Below are 19,576 nucleotides of genomic sequence, written 5' to 3'. Positions count from 1 at the left end.
CAGAGAAGCAAATGATGAGATGAAAGCGCAAATGCAGGCATTGAATGATGAGCTGAAAGAGCAAATTCAGACATTGAATGATCGCACCAATTGAAAGTTAAAAGAGCAAATTCAGGAAGCAAAAGAACATTTCATTAAAGAGTTAGAGATATTGAAAAAAAACAAACAGAAATCCTTGAAATGAAGGAAACAATAAACCAAATTAAGAACTCCATAGAAAGCATAACCAATAGGATAGAACACCTGGAAGACAGAACCTCAGATATTGAAGACAAAATATTTATCCTTAAGAACAAAGTTGAACAAACAGAGAAGATGGTAAGAAATCATGAACAGAATCTCCAAGAACTATGGGATATCATGAAAAGGCCAAATCTGAGAATTAATGGGATTGAGGAAGGCTTAGAGAAACAAACCAAAGGAATGAACAATCTATTCAATGAAATAATATGAGAAAACTTCCCAAATCTGAAGAATGAAATGGAAAATCAAGTCCAAGAGGCTTATAGGACTCCAAATACTCAAAATTACAACAGACCCACACCTAGGCACATTATAATGACAATACCTAACATACAAAATAAAGACAGAATTTTAAAGGCTGTGAGAGAAAAGAATCAAATTACATTCAGGAGGAAACCAATATGGATATCAGCAGATTTTTCAATCCAGACCCTAAAAGCTAGAAGGGCCTGGAACAACATTTTCAAGCTCTGAAAGAAAATGGATGCCAACCAAGAATCTTATACCCAGCAAAACTTACCTTCAAATTTGACGATCAAATAAAATCATTCCGTGATAAACAAAAGCTAAAGGATTTACAAAAAGAAAGACACCATTACAGAATATTCTCAGCAAAATATTCCATGAGGAAGAGATAAAAAACAAAGAAGCAAATCACCAAAGGGAGGAATTATCCTAAAGGAACTGTCAAATAAAGGAGGAAACAAGGTGTGTCATAAAAATAAATAAATAAATGAAATTTTAAAAATGAACCAAATGACCAGGAATATAAATCATATATCAATAATAACCCTGAATGTGAATGGCCTGAACTCATCAATCAAAAGACATAGACTGGCAGATTGGATTAAAAAGAAAGATCCAACAATATGTTGCCTGCAAGAGACTCACCTCATAGAAAGAGATACCCATAGACTTAAAGGTGAAAGGATGGGGAAAAACATACCATGCACATGGACCCAGCAAAAAAGCTGGGGTATCCATCCTCATTTTAGATAATGTGGAATTCAAGCCAAAGTTAGTCAGAAGGGATAAAGAAGGACATTTCATACTGCTTAAGGGAACCATAAATCAGCAAGACATAACAATCATAAATATCTATGCCCCAAACAGTGGCTTACCCATGTATGTCCAAACAAATCCTTCTGAATCTCAGAAACCAAATAGACCATAATACAATAATACTATGTGATTTTAACACGCCTCTTCTCACCACTGGACAGATCTTCCAAACAAAAATTGAACCAAGAAACCATAGAACTCAATAACAAAATCAATAATTTAGACTTAACAGACATTTATAGAATATACCATCCAACCGAAGAGTGAATACACTTTCTTCTCAGCAGCACATGGATCCTTCTCTAAAATAGACCATATATTATGCCACAAAGCTAATTTTAGCAAATACAAGAAGATAGAGACACTTCCTTGTATTCTATCAGATCATAATGGATTGAATTAGAAATAAATGAAAGAGTAAAAAACAGAAACTACTCCAACACCTGGAGATTAAACAATATGCTATTATATGATGAATGAATAACAGAAGATATTAGGAAGGAAATTAAAAAATTCTTAGAGGTAAATGAGAACAAAGAAACATCATATCAAAATCTCTGGGACACTATGAAAGCAGTACTTAGAGGAAAATTTATTTCATGGAGCGCATTCAATAAAAGAAGTAAAACTCAACAAATAAACGACCTAACACTACAGCTCAAAGCCCTAGAAAAGGAAGAACAGACCAACACCAAAAGTAGTAGAAGACAGGAAATAGTTAAACTCAGAGCTGAAATCAATGAAATTGAAACAAAAGAAACAATACAAAAAATTGACAAAATAAATAGTTGGTTCTTTGAAAAAATAAACAAAATTGATAAACCTTTAGCCACACTAACAAAGAGAAGACGAGAGAAACCCAAATCACTAAAATTCGGAATGAACAAGGAAATATCACAACAGACACGACTGAAATACAAAACATAATTAGAAGCTCTTTTGAAAATCTATACTCCAACAAAATAGAAAATTTCAAAGACTATCAACAGGTTTCTAGAGACATATGAATTGCCTAAACTGAACGAGGAGGACATACACAATTTAAATAGACCAATTTCAAGTAATGAAATAGAAGAAGTCATCAAAGCCTACCAACAAAGAAAAGTCCAGGACCAGATGGGTTCTCAGCAGAGTTCTACAAAACCTTTAAAGAAGAGCTCATTCCAATACTTCTCAAAGTATTCTATAAATTAGAAGAGGAGAGAACCCTCCCAAACTCATTCTATGAAGCCAATATCACCCGGATACCTAAACCAGACATAGACACATCGAGGAAAGAAAATTTCAGACCAATATCCTTCAGGAACATCGACACAAAGATTCTAAACAAAATTTTAGCAAATCGCATCCAAAAACATTAAAAAGACAGTGCACCACGATCAAGTGGGTTTCATCCCAGGGATTCAAGGTTGGTTCAACATCAGGAAATCAATAAATGTAATTCACCATATCAACAGACTTAAAGTTAAGAATCACATGATTATTTCAATAGATGCAGAAAAAGCATTTGATAAAATACAGCACCCCTTCATGCTCAAAACACTAGAAAAAATAGGGATAGTGGGAACAGTTCCTTAACATTGTAAAGACCATCTACACTAAGCCCATGGCTAATATCATTCTAAATGGTGAAAAACTGAAAGCATTCCCCCTAAAATCTGGAACTAGGCAGGGATGCCCTCTTTCACCACTCCTATTCAATATCATCCTTGAAACTCTAGCCAGAGCAATTAGACAGACCAAAGAAATTAAAGGGATACGAATTGGAAAAGAAGAACTCAAACTATCCCTAGTTGCTGATGATATGATTATATTCTTAGAAGAACCAGGAAATTCCACCAGAAAACTCTAGAATCTCATAAGTGAATTCAGTAAAGTAGCGGGATATAAGATCAAGTGCACATAAATCTAAGGCATTTTTATACATAAGTGATGAATCTTCAGAAAGAGAAGTTAGGAAAACTACCCCATTCACAATAGCTTCGAAAAAAATAAATACTTGGGAATCAATCTCACAAAGGAGGTGAAAGACCTCTACAATGAGAACTACAGAACACTAAATAAAAAATTAAAGAAAACCTTAGAAGATGGAAAGATCTCCCATGTTCTTGGATAGGCAGAATTAATATTGTCAAAATGGCCATACTACCAAAAGTGCTATACAGATTTCAATGCAATTCCAATTAAAATCCCAATGATGTACCTTACAGAAATAGAGCAAGCAATTATGAAATTCATCTGGAAGAATAAAAAACCCAGAATAGCTAAAGCAATCCTTGCAGGAAAGAGTGAAGCAGGGGGTATTGCAATACCAGAATCTTCAACTCTACTACAAAGCAATAGTAACAAAAACTGGCATGGTATTGGTAGCAAAATAGAAAGGTGGATCAATGGTACAGAATAGAGGACACAGGACACAAACCCAAATAAATATAATTTTCTCATACTAGACAAAGGTACCAAAAATATGCAATGGAGAAAAGATAAGCCTCTTCAACAAATGGTGCTGGGAGAATTGGAAATCCATATGCAACAGAATGAAACTAAACCCATATCTCTAACCATGCATGAAACTAAACTCAAAATGGATTAAGGACCTCGGAATCAGACCAGAGACCTTGCATCTTATAGAAGAAAAAGTAGGTCCAGAGCTTCAACATGTCGTCTTAGGACCAGACTTCCTCAACAGGACTCCCATAGCACAAGAAATAAAGCAAGAATCAATAACTGGGATAGATTCAAACTAAAAAGCTTTCTCTCAGCAAAGGAAACTATCAGCAATGTGAAGAAAGAGCCTACAGAGTGGGAGAAAATCTTTGCCAATCATACTTCAGATAGAGCACTAATCTCCAGAATCTATAAAGAACTTCAAAGAACTCTACACCAAGAATGCAAATAATCCAATCGACAAATGGGCTAAGGAAATGAATAGACACTTCACAGAAGAAGATCTACAAGCAATCAACAAACATATGAAAAAATGTTCAACATCTCTAGTAATAAGAGAAATGCAAATCAAAACCACCCTAAGATTCCATCTCACCCCAATTAGAATGGCGATTATCAAGAATACAAGCAACAACAGGTGTTGGCGAGGATGTGGGGAGAAAGGTACACTCATACATTGCTGGTGGGGCTGCAAATTAGTGCAGCCACTCTGGAAAGCAGTATGGAGATTCCTTAGAAAACTTGGAATGGAACCACCATTTGACCCAGCTATCCCACTCCTTGGCCTATACCCAAGGACTTAAAATCAGCATATTACAGAGATACAGCCACATCAATGTTCATAGCTGCTCAGTTCACAATAGCCAGATTGTGGAACCAACCTAGATGTCCTTCAGTTGATGAATGGATAAAGAAACTGTGGTATATATATACAATGGAATATTACTCAGCCATAAAGAATGATAAAATTATGGCATTTGCAGGCAAATGGATGAAATTGGAGAATATCATGCTAAGTGAGATAAGCCAATCTCAAAAAACCAAAGGAAGAATGATATTGCTAATAAGTGGATGAGGACACATAATGGGGTGTGGGAGGGGTTAGTGTTAGGGTTAGAGTTAGGGTTAGGGAGGTGGGCAAGAATGGAGGAAGGAAGGACTGTATAGAGGGAAAATAGGGGTGGGAAGGGTGGGGGGAAGGGAAAAAGTAACAGAATGAATCAAACAGCATTACCCTATGTAAATTTATGATTACACAAATGGTATGCCTTTACGCCATGTACAAACAGAGAAACAACATGTATCCCATTTGTTTACAATAAAAAAAAGCCCATCATTCCCAGCTGAAAATGCCCAGTCTTCTGAAAAAAAAAAAAGAATTAATGCCAATACTCCTCAAAAAATACCATGAAATAGAAAAAATGAAAATCCTTCCTAATTCACTCCATGAAACTGTGTCATGTTAATACAAAAAACAGACTAAGACACATCAAAGAATGAGAAATTAAGATAAATATCCCTGATAAACCAGACCCAGAATGTCTTAGTAAAATTCTGTCAAATCACAAAGACACATTAATAAGATGGTGCTGCTATAAATATTGATGTGACTGTCTTACTGTAGTATGCTAATTTTAAGTCCTTTGTGTATAAACTGAGTGGGAAAAGTGTGTCAAGGGTGGGTCCATTCCAAGTTTCCTAAGGAATCTCCACTCTCCTTTCCAGAGTGGCTGCACAAATTTGCAACTACACTAGCAATGTAAAAGTGTGTCTTTTTTCCCACATCCAGGCCAACATCTATTATTGCTTGTGTTCTTGAAAATACACATTATAATTGTAATAAGATGTAATATTAGAGTTGCATATTAATTTGCATTTCTATACTAACTAGAGATGTTGATTCTGGAACCAACATAGATAACCTTTGACAGATGAATGGATAAAGAAACTGTGGTATATATACACAATAAAATATTATTCATCCATAAAGAAGAATAAAATCATGGCATTTGCAGATAAATGGATGGAATTGAGTAATATCATACTAAGTGAAATAAGCCAAATCCAAAAACAAAAGGACAAAATATATTCCCTGATAAGTGGATGATGATATATAATGGGGGTACATGGCTCGGGGGGTTAAGAGAAGAATGGAGAAACTTTAGGTTATATAAAGAAAAATGAGAGGGAGGAGGGGTGTATGAAAAATTGTGGAATGAAACAGATGTCATTACCCTATGTTCATGTATGATTTTATGAATGGTATGAATATATATTGTGCACAACCATAGGAACAAAAAGATGTACCCCATTTCTGTACAATGAATTAAAATATCATCTGTAAAAATAAAACATAATTATAACAAAAAAGATGGTGCACCACAATTCAATGGGGTTCCTCCCAGGGTTGCAAGACTATTTCAACATATGGATATCAATAAACATAATTCCTCACATCAATAGATGTGAAGAAGAGAATTATGTGGCCATCTCAATACATGGAGAGAATTCATTTGACAAAATATAGCATCCATTTCTGTTTATAACATTAGAAAATCTAGGGATAGTAGGAACATACCTCAACATAATGAAAGTCATCTATGCTAAGGCAAAGGATAACATCATTCTAGATACACAAAAAATGAAGCCTTACCCATGTAAACTGGAAGAAGATATAAATGCTCCCTTTTAACACTTCTATTTGACATAGTCCTTAAAATTTGAGCCAGAGTTAATGGAAAGATAAAGAAAATTAAAAAGACATGAATAGGAAATAAAAATTCAGTATATCACTATTTGCCAAAGACATGATTCTACATTCAAAAGACACAAAAACTCAATTAGAAAACTTCTAGACCTAATAAAGAAATTCAGAAAAAAATAGCAGAATATATAATCTCTATACATAAATACATTTTTATACATCAGTGATAAATCAACATTCACAATAGATGCAAAAAATTAAATATTGAGAATAAACTTAATAAAAGAGAGGAAAGACCTCTACAAGGGAAGATACAGAATGCTAAATAAGAAAATTGAGGTAATCTATAGAAAATGAAAAGACCTCTCATGCACTTGGATAGGCAGAATTAATATTGTCAAAAGGACCAAATCTGTTACAGATTTAATGCAATTTCTACTAAAATTCCAATGACATTTTTCACAGAAATAGAAAAAGCCAAATTCTAAATGAATTTTTAAATTTCATTTAGAAAACAAGAGATCCAGAATAACCAAGATAATCCTTACCAAGAAGAATAAAGCGGGAGGGCTCACAATGCAGATTTACAGAGTAATGGTAACAAAAATGGCATGGTATTGGCACCAAAATAGACACAGAATAGGTACAGAAGACACCTAGAGAAAACAAATAAATAGGGTTATCTCATACTAAGCAAAGGCACCAAAAACACACATTGAAAAAAGATAGCCTATTAAAATAAATGGTGCTGGAAAAAAATGGAAATTCATACATAGCAAAATGAAACCAAAAATCTATTTCTAACCCTGTGGAAAAATCAACTTAATGGTGATTAAAGATGTAGGCACCTCAACAGAGACCCTGCACTGAATAGAAGAAAAAGTCGAACCAAATCTACCATGTCAGGCCATGTCTACCATGTCAGCTTAGAAAATGACTTCACTAACAAATACTTGTAAGAATCAAGAAAGAATAAATTGGATGGACTCAAAATAAAAGCCTCAGTAAGGGAAACAATTAATAACATTAACAGAGGACCTACAGAATAGAATGAGAGAAAATATTTTCCATATAAACCTTAAATAAAGCAGTGATCTATCAGATATATAAAAAACTCAAAAACTTAACAGCAAAGAACCAAATAACACAATCAATAAATGGGTAATGAACTGAACCAACAATACACAGAAGAAAAAATACAAATGATCAGCTAATATATGAAAAAAATTTTCATCAAATCTAACTATTAGAGAAATAACAGCTCAAAACTATTCAAAGATTATGTTTGATTCATTCTGTCTGATTACACATATGAAATGCCTTTACTCCATGTACAAACAGAGAAACAACATGTATCCCATTTATTTACAATAAAAAATAGATCTAAAAAACTATTCAAAGATTATATCTCACTTCTATTAAAATGAGAATTATCAAGTATAAAAGCAACAATAAGTTTTGGTGAGGATGCAGGGGAAAAGAACACTCATACATTGCTTGTGGAACTGCAAGTTGATTTAACCGTTCTGGAAATTTTATTGAAATTTCTAAAAAAAATTGAATGAAACCAACATTTGACCCAGTTATCCCACTCCTTGGTTTACACTCAAAGGACTTAAAACCAGCATACTACAGTGAGTGAGCCACATCAATTTTTATAACAGCTCAGTTTACAGTAGCTAACCTAGATACCCTTCAACAGATGCATGGATAAAGAAAATTTAGTATATGCAGACAAATAAATGTTATTCAGACAAAAAGAAAATTGAAATTATGGCATTTGCTATTAAATAGATGGAGGTAGAGAATACCACAATAAGTGAAATGAGCAAAAACCACCATAAAAGGCAATTTTTTTTTTCTGATAGGCAGATGTTGATCCATAATGTGGGGGGAATGAAGTCCTGTGACTGTGCATAAGGGAGTTAGGGAAAAAAATATCACTGTAAAGAGGGGACGGACAGTGAAATGATTTGAATATGTTTACCCTGTATGCATGCACTATTACACTCCCATTGTGTGCAATATTTTTAGCCCATGCAAGGAGAATTGATGCTCCTTTTCTGTACAATTTGTCTGAATGCATTCTACTGTCATATGTAACTAATTGGAAAAAACAAGCTAATTTTTAACAAATAGTTGTTTGCCACATTATTTTTATTTATAGGACTTTTTTCCAGTATGATTTCTCTGCTAGTGAGAAAGGAACACTTTTCCATTAAAAGTTTTGTCACATTTTTGCATTTGTACAGCTTCTCTACAGTATTATTTTTCTGGTGGTGGATTTGGCATCCTTTTTTTATTAAAACTTATGTGACAGTCTGCACATTCTTAAGACTTCTCACTGGTATGAATTTACTGGTGTTGAATAAGTTATGATGTTCAAATAAAAGCTTGGTCATATTCTTTTCATTTGTAGGGTTTCTCTCCACTATGAATTCTATGGTGTTGAATAAGTCTTGATTGTGCATTAAAGGCTTAGCCACACTTTACATATGTATGACTTCTCTCCAGTATGAATTCTCTGGTGTCCAGTAAAATGTGATCTCTGATTAAAAGCTTTGCCAGCTTTTTTACATTGGTAGGGCTTCTGTCCAGTATGAATTCTCTGATGGCAGATAAGGTCTGAGTTTTTTATAAAATGGTTTGCTGCAGGTTGTATATTTGGTAGGGCTTTTCTCCAGTATGAATCCTCTGATGGCTAATAAGTCTTGATTTCTGAGTAAAAGCTTTGCCACATTCTTTACATTCATAGGACTTCTCTCCAGAATGAATTCTCTGGTGTCGAGTAAGGTGTGTTCTCTAATTAAAACTTTTGCCACATTGTTTTCATTTGTAGGGTTTCTCTCCAGTATGAATTCTCTGGTGTTGAATAAGTCGTGATCTCAAATTAAAACTTTTGCCGCATTCTTTACATTGGTAGGGCTTCCTCCAGTATGAATTCTCTGATGAAAAATAAGGTCTGATTTTCTATAAAATGGCTTGTTGCATGTTGTACATTTGTAGGGTCTCTCCAGTATGAATTCTCTTGTGGTGAGTAAGGCTTGACCTCTCATTAAAAGCTTTGCCACATTCTTTACATTTATGGGGCTTCTCTCCAGTATGAATTATCTGGTGTTGAGTAAGGCGTGATCTCCAATTAAAACTTTTGCCACATTTTTTACACTGGTAGAGTTTCTCTCCCTTATGAACACTCTGATGGCAAATGAGGTGTGATTTTGCATTAAAACTTTGTCATATGCTATTTCTTTGTAGGGCTTCTCTCCAGTATAAATTCTCTTCCAGTGAATTAGGTCTGCTTTCTGATAATATGATTTGTGATGTTCACTCTCATTTATAGTTTTCCATATTGTCATCTGTTGTAAATTGTCAAGGTCACAATTTCCATATTTTTCATTAATCATTTTTGCAAATACATGTCTTATGCTGTGGTCTGGTGAAAATTCTTGGGTATCCTAAGAAGTCATCGCTGAAATGAATGAAAATTTTACAAAAATTACTTAGTAGACTTGGATAAATATATTTTGCATGCATAAATTATATTTACATTTGCAGGAAATTATAGCAATGTTAGCAATATCAGAACATCAGAAGTGCAGCAGATTAGTAAATCCAATGCCATCATTACTACAGAAACATATGTTACATAAAAATGTACATACACAATTATGCTGTTACCCAAATTATTGTAGAAAGCAGTGTATCCAAGATAAGTATATTAGTAGAAATAGCAATATGGTAGAGGAAAGATATTTATCTTTTAACTACCATAGTATTTTCTCTTCTCTAATATAGTATTGGGCAATAAGGGAAAAAATCTACAAGCTACCATCAGTCTCAGTTAAATAAACAAAATAAAAAACATTACACAAACATTTCTGACTTTTTTGAAGACTCTGTGATAATTGTTTTCTGTCTCCCAAGATACAGAGATCTGGAGGTAACAGGTAGCTTTGGGGTGAAAAAACAATGGACATTCACCAAATTTAAAGAGGATAGTGAATATTAAGGAAAAACATAGGAAAAATTTAATGAGAAAAACATATACATGTCTAGAAGATTATGCAAAAAAAAAAAAAGGTTGAAGGGGCAATAAAAGCCTTGCAGAACCTATCAATATTACTTGGAAAAAGACAACACAAGGAAATCAAGACTAATAAAATGCATTTTTATATTTGTATTATTTGCTGATTTTTTATTGACAAATTCAACTTTGTATATTTACTTATTATATCATTGTATTGTAATGTATTTATACAAGGTGAAATAATACATGTAATTTTAGAAATACAAGTATTATTTTGTATGATTTTCAGTTTTGTGTTTACAAATATTACAATTATTCCATTAGTAATTTTCAAGACCATATTATGTAACAGTCACCATATGCTACAGAAAAACTCTTGATCACATTTTTCCCATTGAAATAATGATTTGTAGATTCTGAGTAACCATATAAAAACCCTTCACAAAACACAGTACCAGGTGACCACAATTACACTCTGAATTTCTTTCACATGTGAATCAGATGCTCCTGCAACTTTTTGTATCTACTGTATTTCACATAAAGCAAAGTTCTGCATATTAATCCTATATCACTTTAACTGACAATATATTTTATTTTATAGCAAAATAGTAATAGCATATGAATACCACATTTTAATCCTACAATCATTGATGGGCACATAGGTTTATTTTATAACTTGAATATTGAGAGCCATGCTCTTTGCACTAAAGACAATACTGAGGATATGTCTTCAACATTCTAATTTAATTTCCTATGGATATACATTAATACTGATATTTCTGGATCATGAAGTCATTCTACTTTTATTTTTTTATATGTGATTTTTGAGATAAAGCCCAATGGTGCTATATCACAGAACCACAACAAAAGGCATTCTAAAATTGTTTGGGACACATTGTTTCTAAATTTCTGTGACTTGCCTCAAACTTGAAATCCTTTTGCATGGCCTCACAATTAGCTGAGAATTCAAATATGTAGTTTGAAACTGTACTTGACTTTTTAAATTTATTTTAAATCTTCCATACTCTTTCCAAAATGACTCTATAATCTACTGTTGACTGTTTTTATAAAATGTAACAATCAATTAATACTAGTACAGCACATAAAGACAAGGGAAATCAGCTCTAAAATAATGAACCAAAATATTAGGAATGGAACATTAGATAAGTGAGTTATAAATTATTCAAAGAATGCTGAATAATGATTCCTAGGAAGTTTGGTGAGTCAAATTCAGAGAAAAATTGCTAATACAAATAATGAGAAATTCTGTATGTGAAGAAATCCTTAAGAAAAATTGTCTGAGAGAGGCACTAATTGTGTGTAAATCTGTAATACTAGCAGCATATGGGAGGATAAATAAGGAGGACCTTCAGTTCAAAGCCAGTCTTAGCAGCATATTGAGATACTGTGAAAAATTAAAAACCTGTATAATATATAAAGGGAAGTGACAATAAAAATATAGAAAGGGAAGTGTGAGATAAATCAAAATATGCCACTATAAAAAGCAATGAATCATAATTTAAAACATTGAGCAAATCAGGAAAAAATTATAGGAAATAAAGAAAGTAACTTACAATCTAAGAGAAATTAGTTCTTCACTTTTCAAATTGTATTTGATTACTAATGCATTATTATAAAACAAATAAAAAGCAACTTGGCTAACAAAATTAAATCTAAAAGAAGAAACTGCCATATTCATTGTGGCAGAGAAAGAGTGGCCAGAAATGGAGCATGCCTTCTCTAGGAGTCTTTTGTGGTCCTCCAGCCCCAGGCTGCTGGGTAAGATGCAGTTCCCAGGGAAAGATCAGTCTCTTCCCTGCAGAGTCCCAGAACACCTGCTGTGACTGCCCAAGGGTTGACCTAGGCTGTGAAGGATTGGGAGATTTACCTGCATGACCCAATAGTTGCATTGACCTTTCTGACCCCAGACCAAGGAATCCTTGGGTGTCAAGTCTCCTGGCCCAATACTGTCCATCCTTGCCAAAGCTAGCACTGAAAAAATGGCACCATTGGGTGGTGGGTGCATGGTATTTCGAGAATAATTGTGGTCAACTAAAAGTGCTGAGGACAGAAGGGGGACAAATTAATGACATAAAGTTTGTCCAATCAGCACAGACTTGGGCCCTCTGTGTCCACTATGTGCAAGTTCCATTTGATGACACCTTGTCCTGAGAAGGCAAACAAAAATCTTATCCATCCCAGAAGGTGAGCAAAGCTGTGGAGCATGATTTGTGGAACAGTGAACACCTTTGGACAGTTGTGGTTTTTTCTATCAAAGAAAGAAATTGCAAGGTAAGAAACTATATGAGCTCTTGGAAATATCCAATACCCTTCAGGAAGATTTACAGGGCATTTATAGAAGACCTGTATATATGTTATGAAAAAGTCTTTCTCATCTTGTCCCCCAACCTATTAAAACTTGTGCTAAGTCTGTACATTCTAAATTTTAAAGAGGTTACTTATATATATTGCAGTTAGAATATAAGGTTATGTAAACACCTATTTGTTTTAAAAAGTCAGAAATATCCTCTGGAAATGATTTTGAAAGGAATTGTTAGACCACCTCTAGCATTGACATTGTCCACATTTATTCAGATGTAAAAGGACATGAAGAAAATTTGACCATGAGAAGGGAGGATCCTGGGCAAGACTGGTTATGTGAAAAAGACATTTTTTATATTATAACCATTTCTTAGTGTGTGCATTTTACTCCTCATTCCTGTATATATATATGAAAATGCTTGGATTTTTTTTTAGAAATATCAACATTTTAGATAAACTAATTTAAAAGTAGAAGCAATAAAATAAGAAACATTTTGTGAATTAATTTAAAAAATTCTATGTAATGTTTTGTGGAGGGTAATAACCAAAATCCCTGTTGAGTAATAAGCATTGTATGCTGGTTCTCTGGAGCACCATGGCAGTGTGCTTACAATGAGGCAAAAGTAATTATTGGTAATATGTGTATGGGCTTTGTTTTATATTGCACTTTATATAGAATATATTAAGGATAAATGAGTTCTTATCTACATGCACCTTTTTTAGATGCTAAAGAGGTTGCCATTTATGACAAAAGTTGAATCAATAAACAAAATTTTGTATGTTTCCTTAAAGTTTTTAGGAAAGATTTTCTTCTCCAAATTGGAGCATTATATCAGACTGGGTTGCTGAAGGACAAGAATGCTCATATTTTAAAGACATTTTTAAATTAGAACTATTGTTAAATGTTTGTACTTCCTTCAATGCTCTTTGTAGTGTATGATGAGGCTGAATATATGTCGTGGAGTTTGCAGGTTGACCATGAACAATGATGAATTTCATAGTGTCTCTTTTCCAAAATTGTTCTCCAGCATGACACTCTCCAGATTTTCTTGACCCCCAAATGTCCTTACTCGCCCCTTTTGAATATTCAGCATAGAAGATTTTTCCATTCCAATTTCAGCATGGTCTATTTCATACCTGGTGTTAAGCCCTGTGTAACTGTGCTCATCGTGCCATCACCAGGATGTTATTTCATTCCCTGGCTTGGAGTCTGCTCCCTGCCTGGGTTACTTAGATGATTCCTGGCAATATCCCACAGGCCCTTGCGACAGAGGGGCATTTGTCTGGTCAAGAAGATGAACCATTGTGCGAATGCAGATTGGCAAGATATTTCTGCATAATGAGGCGGTGTGTCGAGCCCCTGGAAAAATCCCAGGAAGTACGTTTCTGGGTGCACTGAAGTACTAATGCAGCAGCAAAGGAGGAGGGGCCTGGCAGTTGGAGTGAGCACAGAACATCTCTCCTTGCTTATCAGGTTTGTCCTCTCCTCAGAGCAACATGCTGAGTGAATGACTCACTCATGTCTTCATGAGCCACCAGAGGAACCACACACCTTCACATGGAACATGACCATCCCATGCTCCTGGTTTCTCCTTACCAGACATTGTAGGTTACCAGGGGAAACCTGAAAGGTGGAATGGGATGTTTCCCAATTCCATGATCACTTTTACCCCCAGGGCTGCACTGCATGCTCTACTGAGGGGAGCACTTATCAACCTTCTTTCTGTTTGTCTGCTAGACCTCTAGGCTACTTTTCTGACTGTGAAGAAAACCCGGGTTTTCCCAGTCCCAGAGGAGTGGGGTCGGAGGACAAATCCACTGGTGCCGGTGCTAAGCTTCTTGAGCCTAGTCTTCTCAGGCAACTCTAGGTCTCAGCCTGTTCCACTAGACCTTATGGGGTCTAATAGCCTGCAGAAGAGCCAGGTGAGTGGGCTGTCAGCATGAATGGTGTGGACAAAGGAGCACAGCGCCACCTAGCGGGCCTGAGTAGAAGTGCGAGCTTTCAGGCTACAGTGGGATCCCTGGTCCTGCTGGGACATGGAGAGATGTATGGACCACGGGACTGCACCTAGCTTACAGCCTGGTTTGTCGTTGACCAGGCAACAAGGATAGAATCATTTCTTTAAAAAGGCAAGACCCTGGCACCCGCTCCCTTGGTCTACCCACTTACCCTCACAGCTGAGCCGGTACTTGTCTTGAATGTGGGCTTGAAGCAGCCAGGAGTGGAATGGTCTCTGGTTGCCATGGGAACCGTGATGCCACCGTGTTCTTGGGCCGGCCCTCTGTGACCTCATGTGATATCTGAGGTGCAGGCGCCATGTCCCGTGAGCCAGTTTTCAAAGTTCTTCTTGCCAAAGTCTTCACAACCCTTTGGGGAGTTCAACCAAGTGTCTTCTCCCACTGAATCCTAGAAGCTTCACACTCTTCACAGCCTAGATCCCCAATGCCTGCTGGCTCCTCTTTGATACTTAGTTGAATGGTTCTCATGTCACAGGAGAACTGTTAAGCAAGTGATGAGTTTTTCTTAGTGGTAGTGAATGCACCTGAATGAATGTGGGATCAAGGATATGACTTTCAGTCACGGTCTCCCTGTAATGAATCTTGAGAGGAATATCTGAAATCATAAGGAGCAGAAAAGTGAAAATGGATGAGGAATGTTTTCTTTTTGTCACCACGTTTTGCTTCTGGGACACCAGACCCCATGAGCCTTCAACACTTGCCTTTGTCTTTTTATATCTCACAACAGTATCTGGCTAAATTGCTGAAGCACCCCCTCACTGAGGGAAACAGGCATAGCACAGGAGGAACAACTTCCTCTGCCTCACCCTTTACTGAGATGATGGGCAAGATCCATCACCAAAACTTCCTCGTCCATTATGCGCAGCTCTCTGCTGTTTAGAATTTTCCCAAAGAAAATGACAATAGGAAATACAAGAAAAAGATAGGATTGAGAATTTATAAGTAGTTTGAGAATATATTGGCTAGGGTTGCAAGTGTGAATGATCCCCAAAATCTCCATTGTTAGTCACCAGTTGTACATGTTCTCAATCCCACATAGTCCTGCCTCTTCCCCTTCTCCTGGTGTCTTTGGATCCCTGATACAAATTTGTGTTCAGGGATCAGTAACATCCATTTTTCTCCTTAAGTGAAGAGGGGAAATATCTTTCCCTTAGGACACACCACTGGTCTTGGGTATTGACATGCAAAAGAGTTCCTTGCTGGATTCTTGTAAATAAAAGGATTAAGAATTCCTTAGGCATTTCTTCCCTTGGTCATGGTTGCTTGTCTGCATACATTTTCACAAAGTAGGACTGTAAGTGATCAAGTGTTGTAACTCAGAGAAGCCATTCCTGTGCTGGCAATACAGGCCATCACTTAGAGTGCCTGCCTGGCATGCTCCAGGCCCAGGTACAAGACCTCAGCTGCTCTGTTAGATTGCAGAAATAACAAACAAACCAACAAACAAAAGAGACCGATTTGGAGTATCCCAACCTTCCATCCTCTCACCTCTTTCTTTTTTTTTTTTTTCTCTTCTCCTCACAAAATTCATCAACACTAGAAAACAGCAGCATTTTCACAGGCAACCCATTTCCACTGACACATTTGAGTTTGCAAATGTGCTCCAAGGGCATGGTGCTGCAATTTCACCTGCATTTCTTCACAGTACTACTTCCACCAACTCATTCTACTCTCCTTAGGACAGAGATCACGGGTCTCTCATGAGTACTATTCTGCGAATCGTTTTTCACCACTTCAATACACTATGCATTGTTCATCAGGTTTCTGTGGCAGATAATTCAAAATGACTCCCGCACTTGTAACTGCCACTCTTCTGGCTTCTTGGACACATGCCCATGCTCACTGCCAATGAAGGAGACTTCCACACTTGAGCACTTTCCACGAGAACCTCAATGTCAACTGGAAACCAAGAGGTGAGCACAAAATACAGTTGTTCTTTTCCCTGGAGTTTCTCTGACATATTTGCTTTGCATTGGCTTGCATGTGACTTCTTGATGAATCTTGGTAGGATTTGGGGCTGAATCGATGTTAGCCTCTATTGGTAGCACTCAGGAGTATCACAGGGGAATTACAACCCAAAATCATTGGAGCTCCAGTGTCAAGAGGAATGGAGCCCATTTAGAGACTCTTCTTAATATTGATGGACTTCCTCAAGAGATGCAGCATAGAATTGGGTAAAACAACAACTACTCAGGTTGTGAGTTGCTCTCATGTTTACTGGGGATCTATGAATGAATGCATTGTGCTTTGGAGGGTAAGAAATGACACAAGAACCCCTCTTTCCAAGATCTCACACTGAAAGAAGGAAATCAGAGACATTAAGCATATGGCATGTTGGCGGTGGAAGGAAACAAGTCAGGAAAGAAAAAGAATTTGACAATTTGCACATGCTCGCAGTAGGCTTTTCCACCTCAGTAATTCTATTCAAATGTGGATTTTTATGGCACCATTTCTGTTTTGATATTCAGGTTTTGGTGATGTAGGGTCTTCACAATTGAACTTTTACAGTCCTTTTGGGGATTAAATTTCAGAGATTGTAATGCACTCTTCATTCAAAGAGCCAGGGATTAGTGTTGCATATCCCAGGATCAGCTGGTTTAAATTGGAGGTTGTGGGTAGGTGCTGTGATGTTAGGAAGCCTTTGCTCATGGTTCTTGTGCCAGAAAAATATAGGAATCAGTCTACATATATTCAGCAGTCCCGTGGGAGCAACAGAAAGAGACAGGAATTTGCAAGAGCATTGATGTACTTTCAACAAAATTAGGGTCGGTGTTCATGGCGGCATACAGAATGAATGGGCAATACCTACTTCCGCTCTTTGTAGTGTATGATGAGGCTGAATATGTGTTGTGGAGTTTGCAGGTTGACCATGAACAATGACGAGTTTCATAGTGTCTCTTTTCCGAAATTGTTTTCCTGCATGACACTCTCCACGCTTTCTTGACCACCAAATGTCCTTACTCTCCCCTTTTGAATATCCAGCATTGAAGATTTTCCATTCCAATTTCAGCATGGTCTATGTTCATACCTGGTGTTAAGCCCTGTGTAACTGTGCCCATCGTGCCATCACCAGGATGTTATTTCATTCCTGGCTTGGAGTCTGCTCCCTGCCTGGGTTACTTAGATGATTCCTGGCAATATCCCACAGGCCCTTGCGGCAGAGGGACATTTGTCTGGTCAAGAAGATGAACCATTGTGCGAATGCAGATTGGCAAGATATTTCTGCATAATGAGGCGGTTTGTCCAGCCCCTGGAAAAATCCCAGGAAGTACATTTCTGGGTACACCGGAGTACCAATGCAGCAGCAAAGGAAGAGGGGCCTGGCAGTTGGAGTTAGCACAGAACATCTCTCCTTGCTTATCAGGTTTGTCCTCTCCTCAGAGCAACATGCTGAGTGAATGACTCACTCATGTCTTCATGAGCCACCACAGGAACCACACACCTTCACATGGAACATGCTCCTGGTTTCTTCTTACCAGACATTGTAGGTTATGAGGGGAAACCCGAAAGGTGGAATGGGATGTTTCCCAGTTCCATGATCATTTTACCCCTGGACTGCACTGCATGCTCTACTGAGGGGAGCACTTACCAACCTTCTCTCTGTTTGTCTGCTAGGCCTCTAGGCTACATTCCTGACTCTGAAGAAACCCGGGTTTTCCCAGTCCCAGAGGAGTGGGGTTGGAGGGCAAATCCACTGATGCCTGTGCTAAGCTTCCTGAGCCTCGTCTTCTCAGGCAACCCTAGGTTCCAGCCTGTTCCACTAGACCTTGTGGGGTCTAATAGACTGCAGTAGAGCCAGGTGAGCGGGCTGTCAGCATGAATGGTGCGAACAAAGGAGCACAGCGCCACCTGGCGGGCCTGGGTAGAAGTGCGAGCTTTCAAGCTACAGTGGGATCCCTGGTCCTGCCGGGACATGCAGAGATGTATGGACACGGGGCTGCACCCAGGTTACAGCCTGGTTTGTCATTGACCACGCAACAAAGATAGAATCATTTCTTTAAAATGGCAAGACCCTGGCACCCGCTCCCTTGGTCTACCTACTTACCGTCACAGTTGAGCTGGTACTTGTCTTGAATGTGGTCTTGAAGCAGCCAGGAGTGGAATGGTGTCTGGTTGCCATGGGAACCATGATGCCACCATGTTGTTGGGCAGGCCCTCTGTGACCTCAGGTGGAATCTGGGGTGCAGTCGCCATGTCCAGTGAGCCAGTCTTCAAAGTTCTGGTTGCCCAAGGCTTTACAAACCCTTTGGGGAGTGAAACCAAGTGCCTTCTCCCACTGAAGTCTAGAAGCCCCACGCCCTTCACAGCCTAGCCACCCAATGCCTGCTGGCTCCTCTTTGATTACTTAGTTGAATGGTTCTCATGTCACAGTGATACCGCCGTTTACCAGTGAGGAGTTAGGCTCCTTCTAATGTTGAAGATTGAACACTAGAGAGGCATGCCAAGGCAAGCAGATTAAGCAGGTTTTATTTAAAGGTAATAATACAGACTTCTTCCCACAGGAGGAAGGGGGCCATGGCTGATGTTCTAAAGTCCCCAGAAGTGAGCACAGCCTACATCTCTTATAGGCTAAAGTCTCTTTTGTTCTCCAGTTTTCTCCCCCCTTATCTCTCTCTCTTTCCTGCCTATGTGACTAGGCCTGGTTTTGCATTAAGTGAGAAGCCATGGGCAGGGGGAGGGCCAAGGTGATTCAGGCAGGCAAGGGCCCAGAGGGCATTAATTAGCAGCTCCTTGCTTGCAGTCCTTGATAA

Source organism: Sciurus carolinensis, unplaced genomic scaffold (genome assembly GCF_902686445.1).
Source record: "Sciurus carolinensis unplaced genomic scaffold, mSciCar1.2, whole genome shotgun sequence".
Taxonomy (NCBI): Eukaryota; Metazoa; Chordata; class Mammalia; order Rodentia; family Sciuridae; genus Sciurus; species Sciurus carolinensis.
This window is presented reverse-complemented; position numbering follows the sequence as displayed.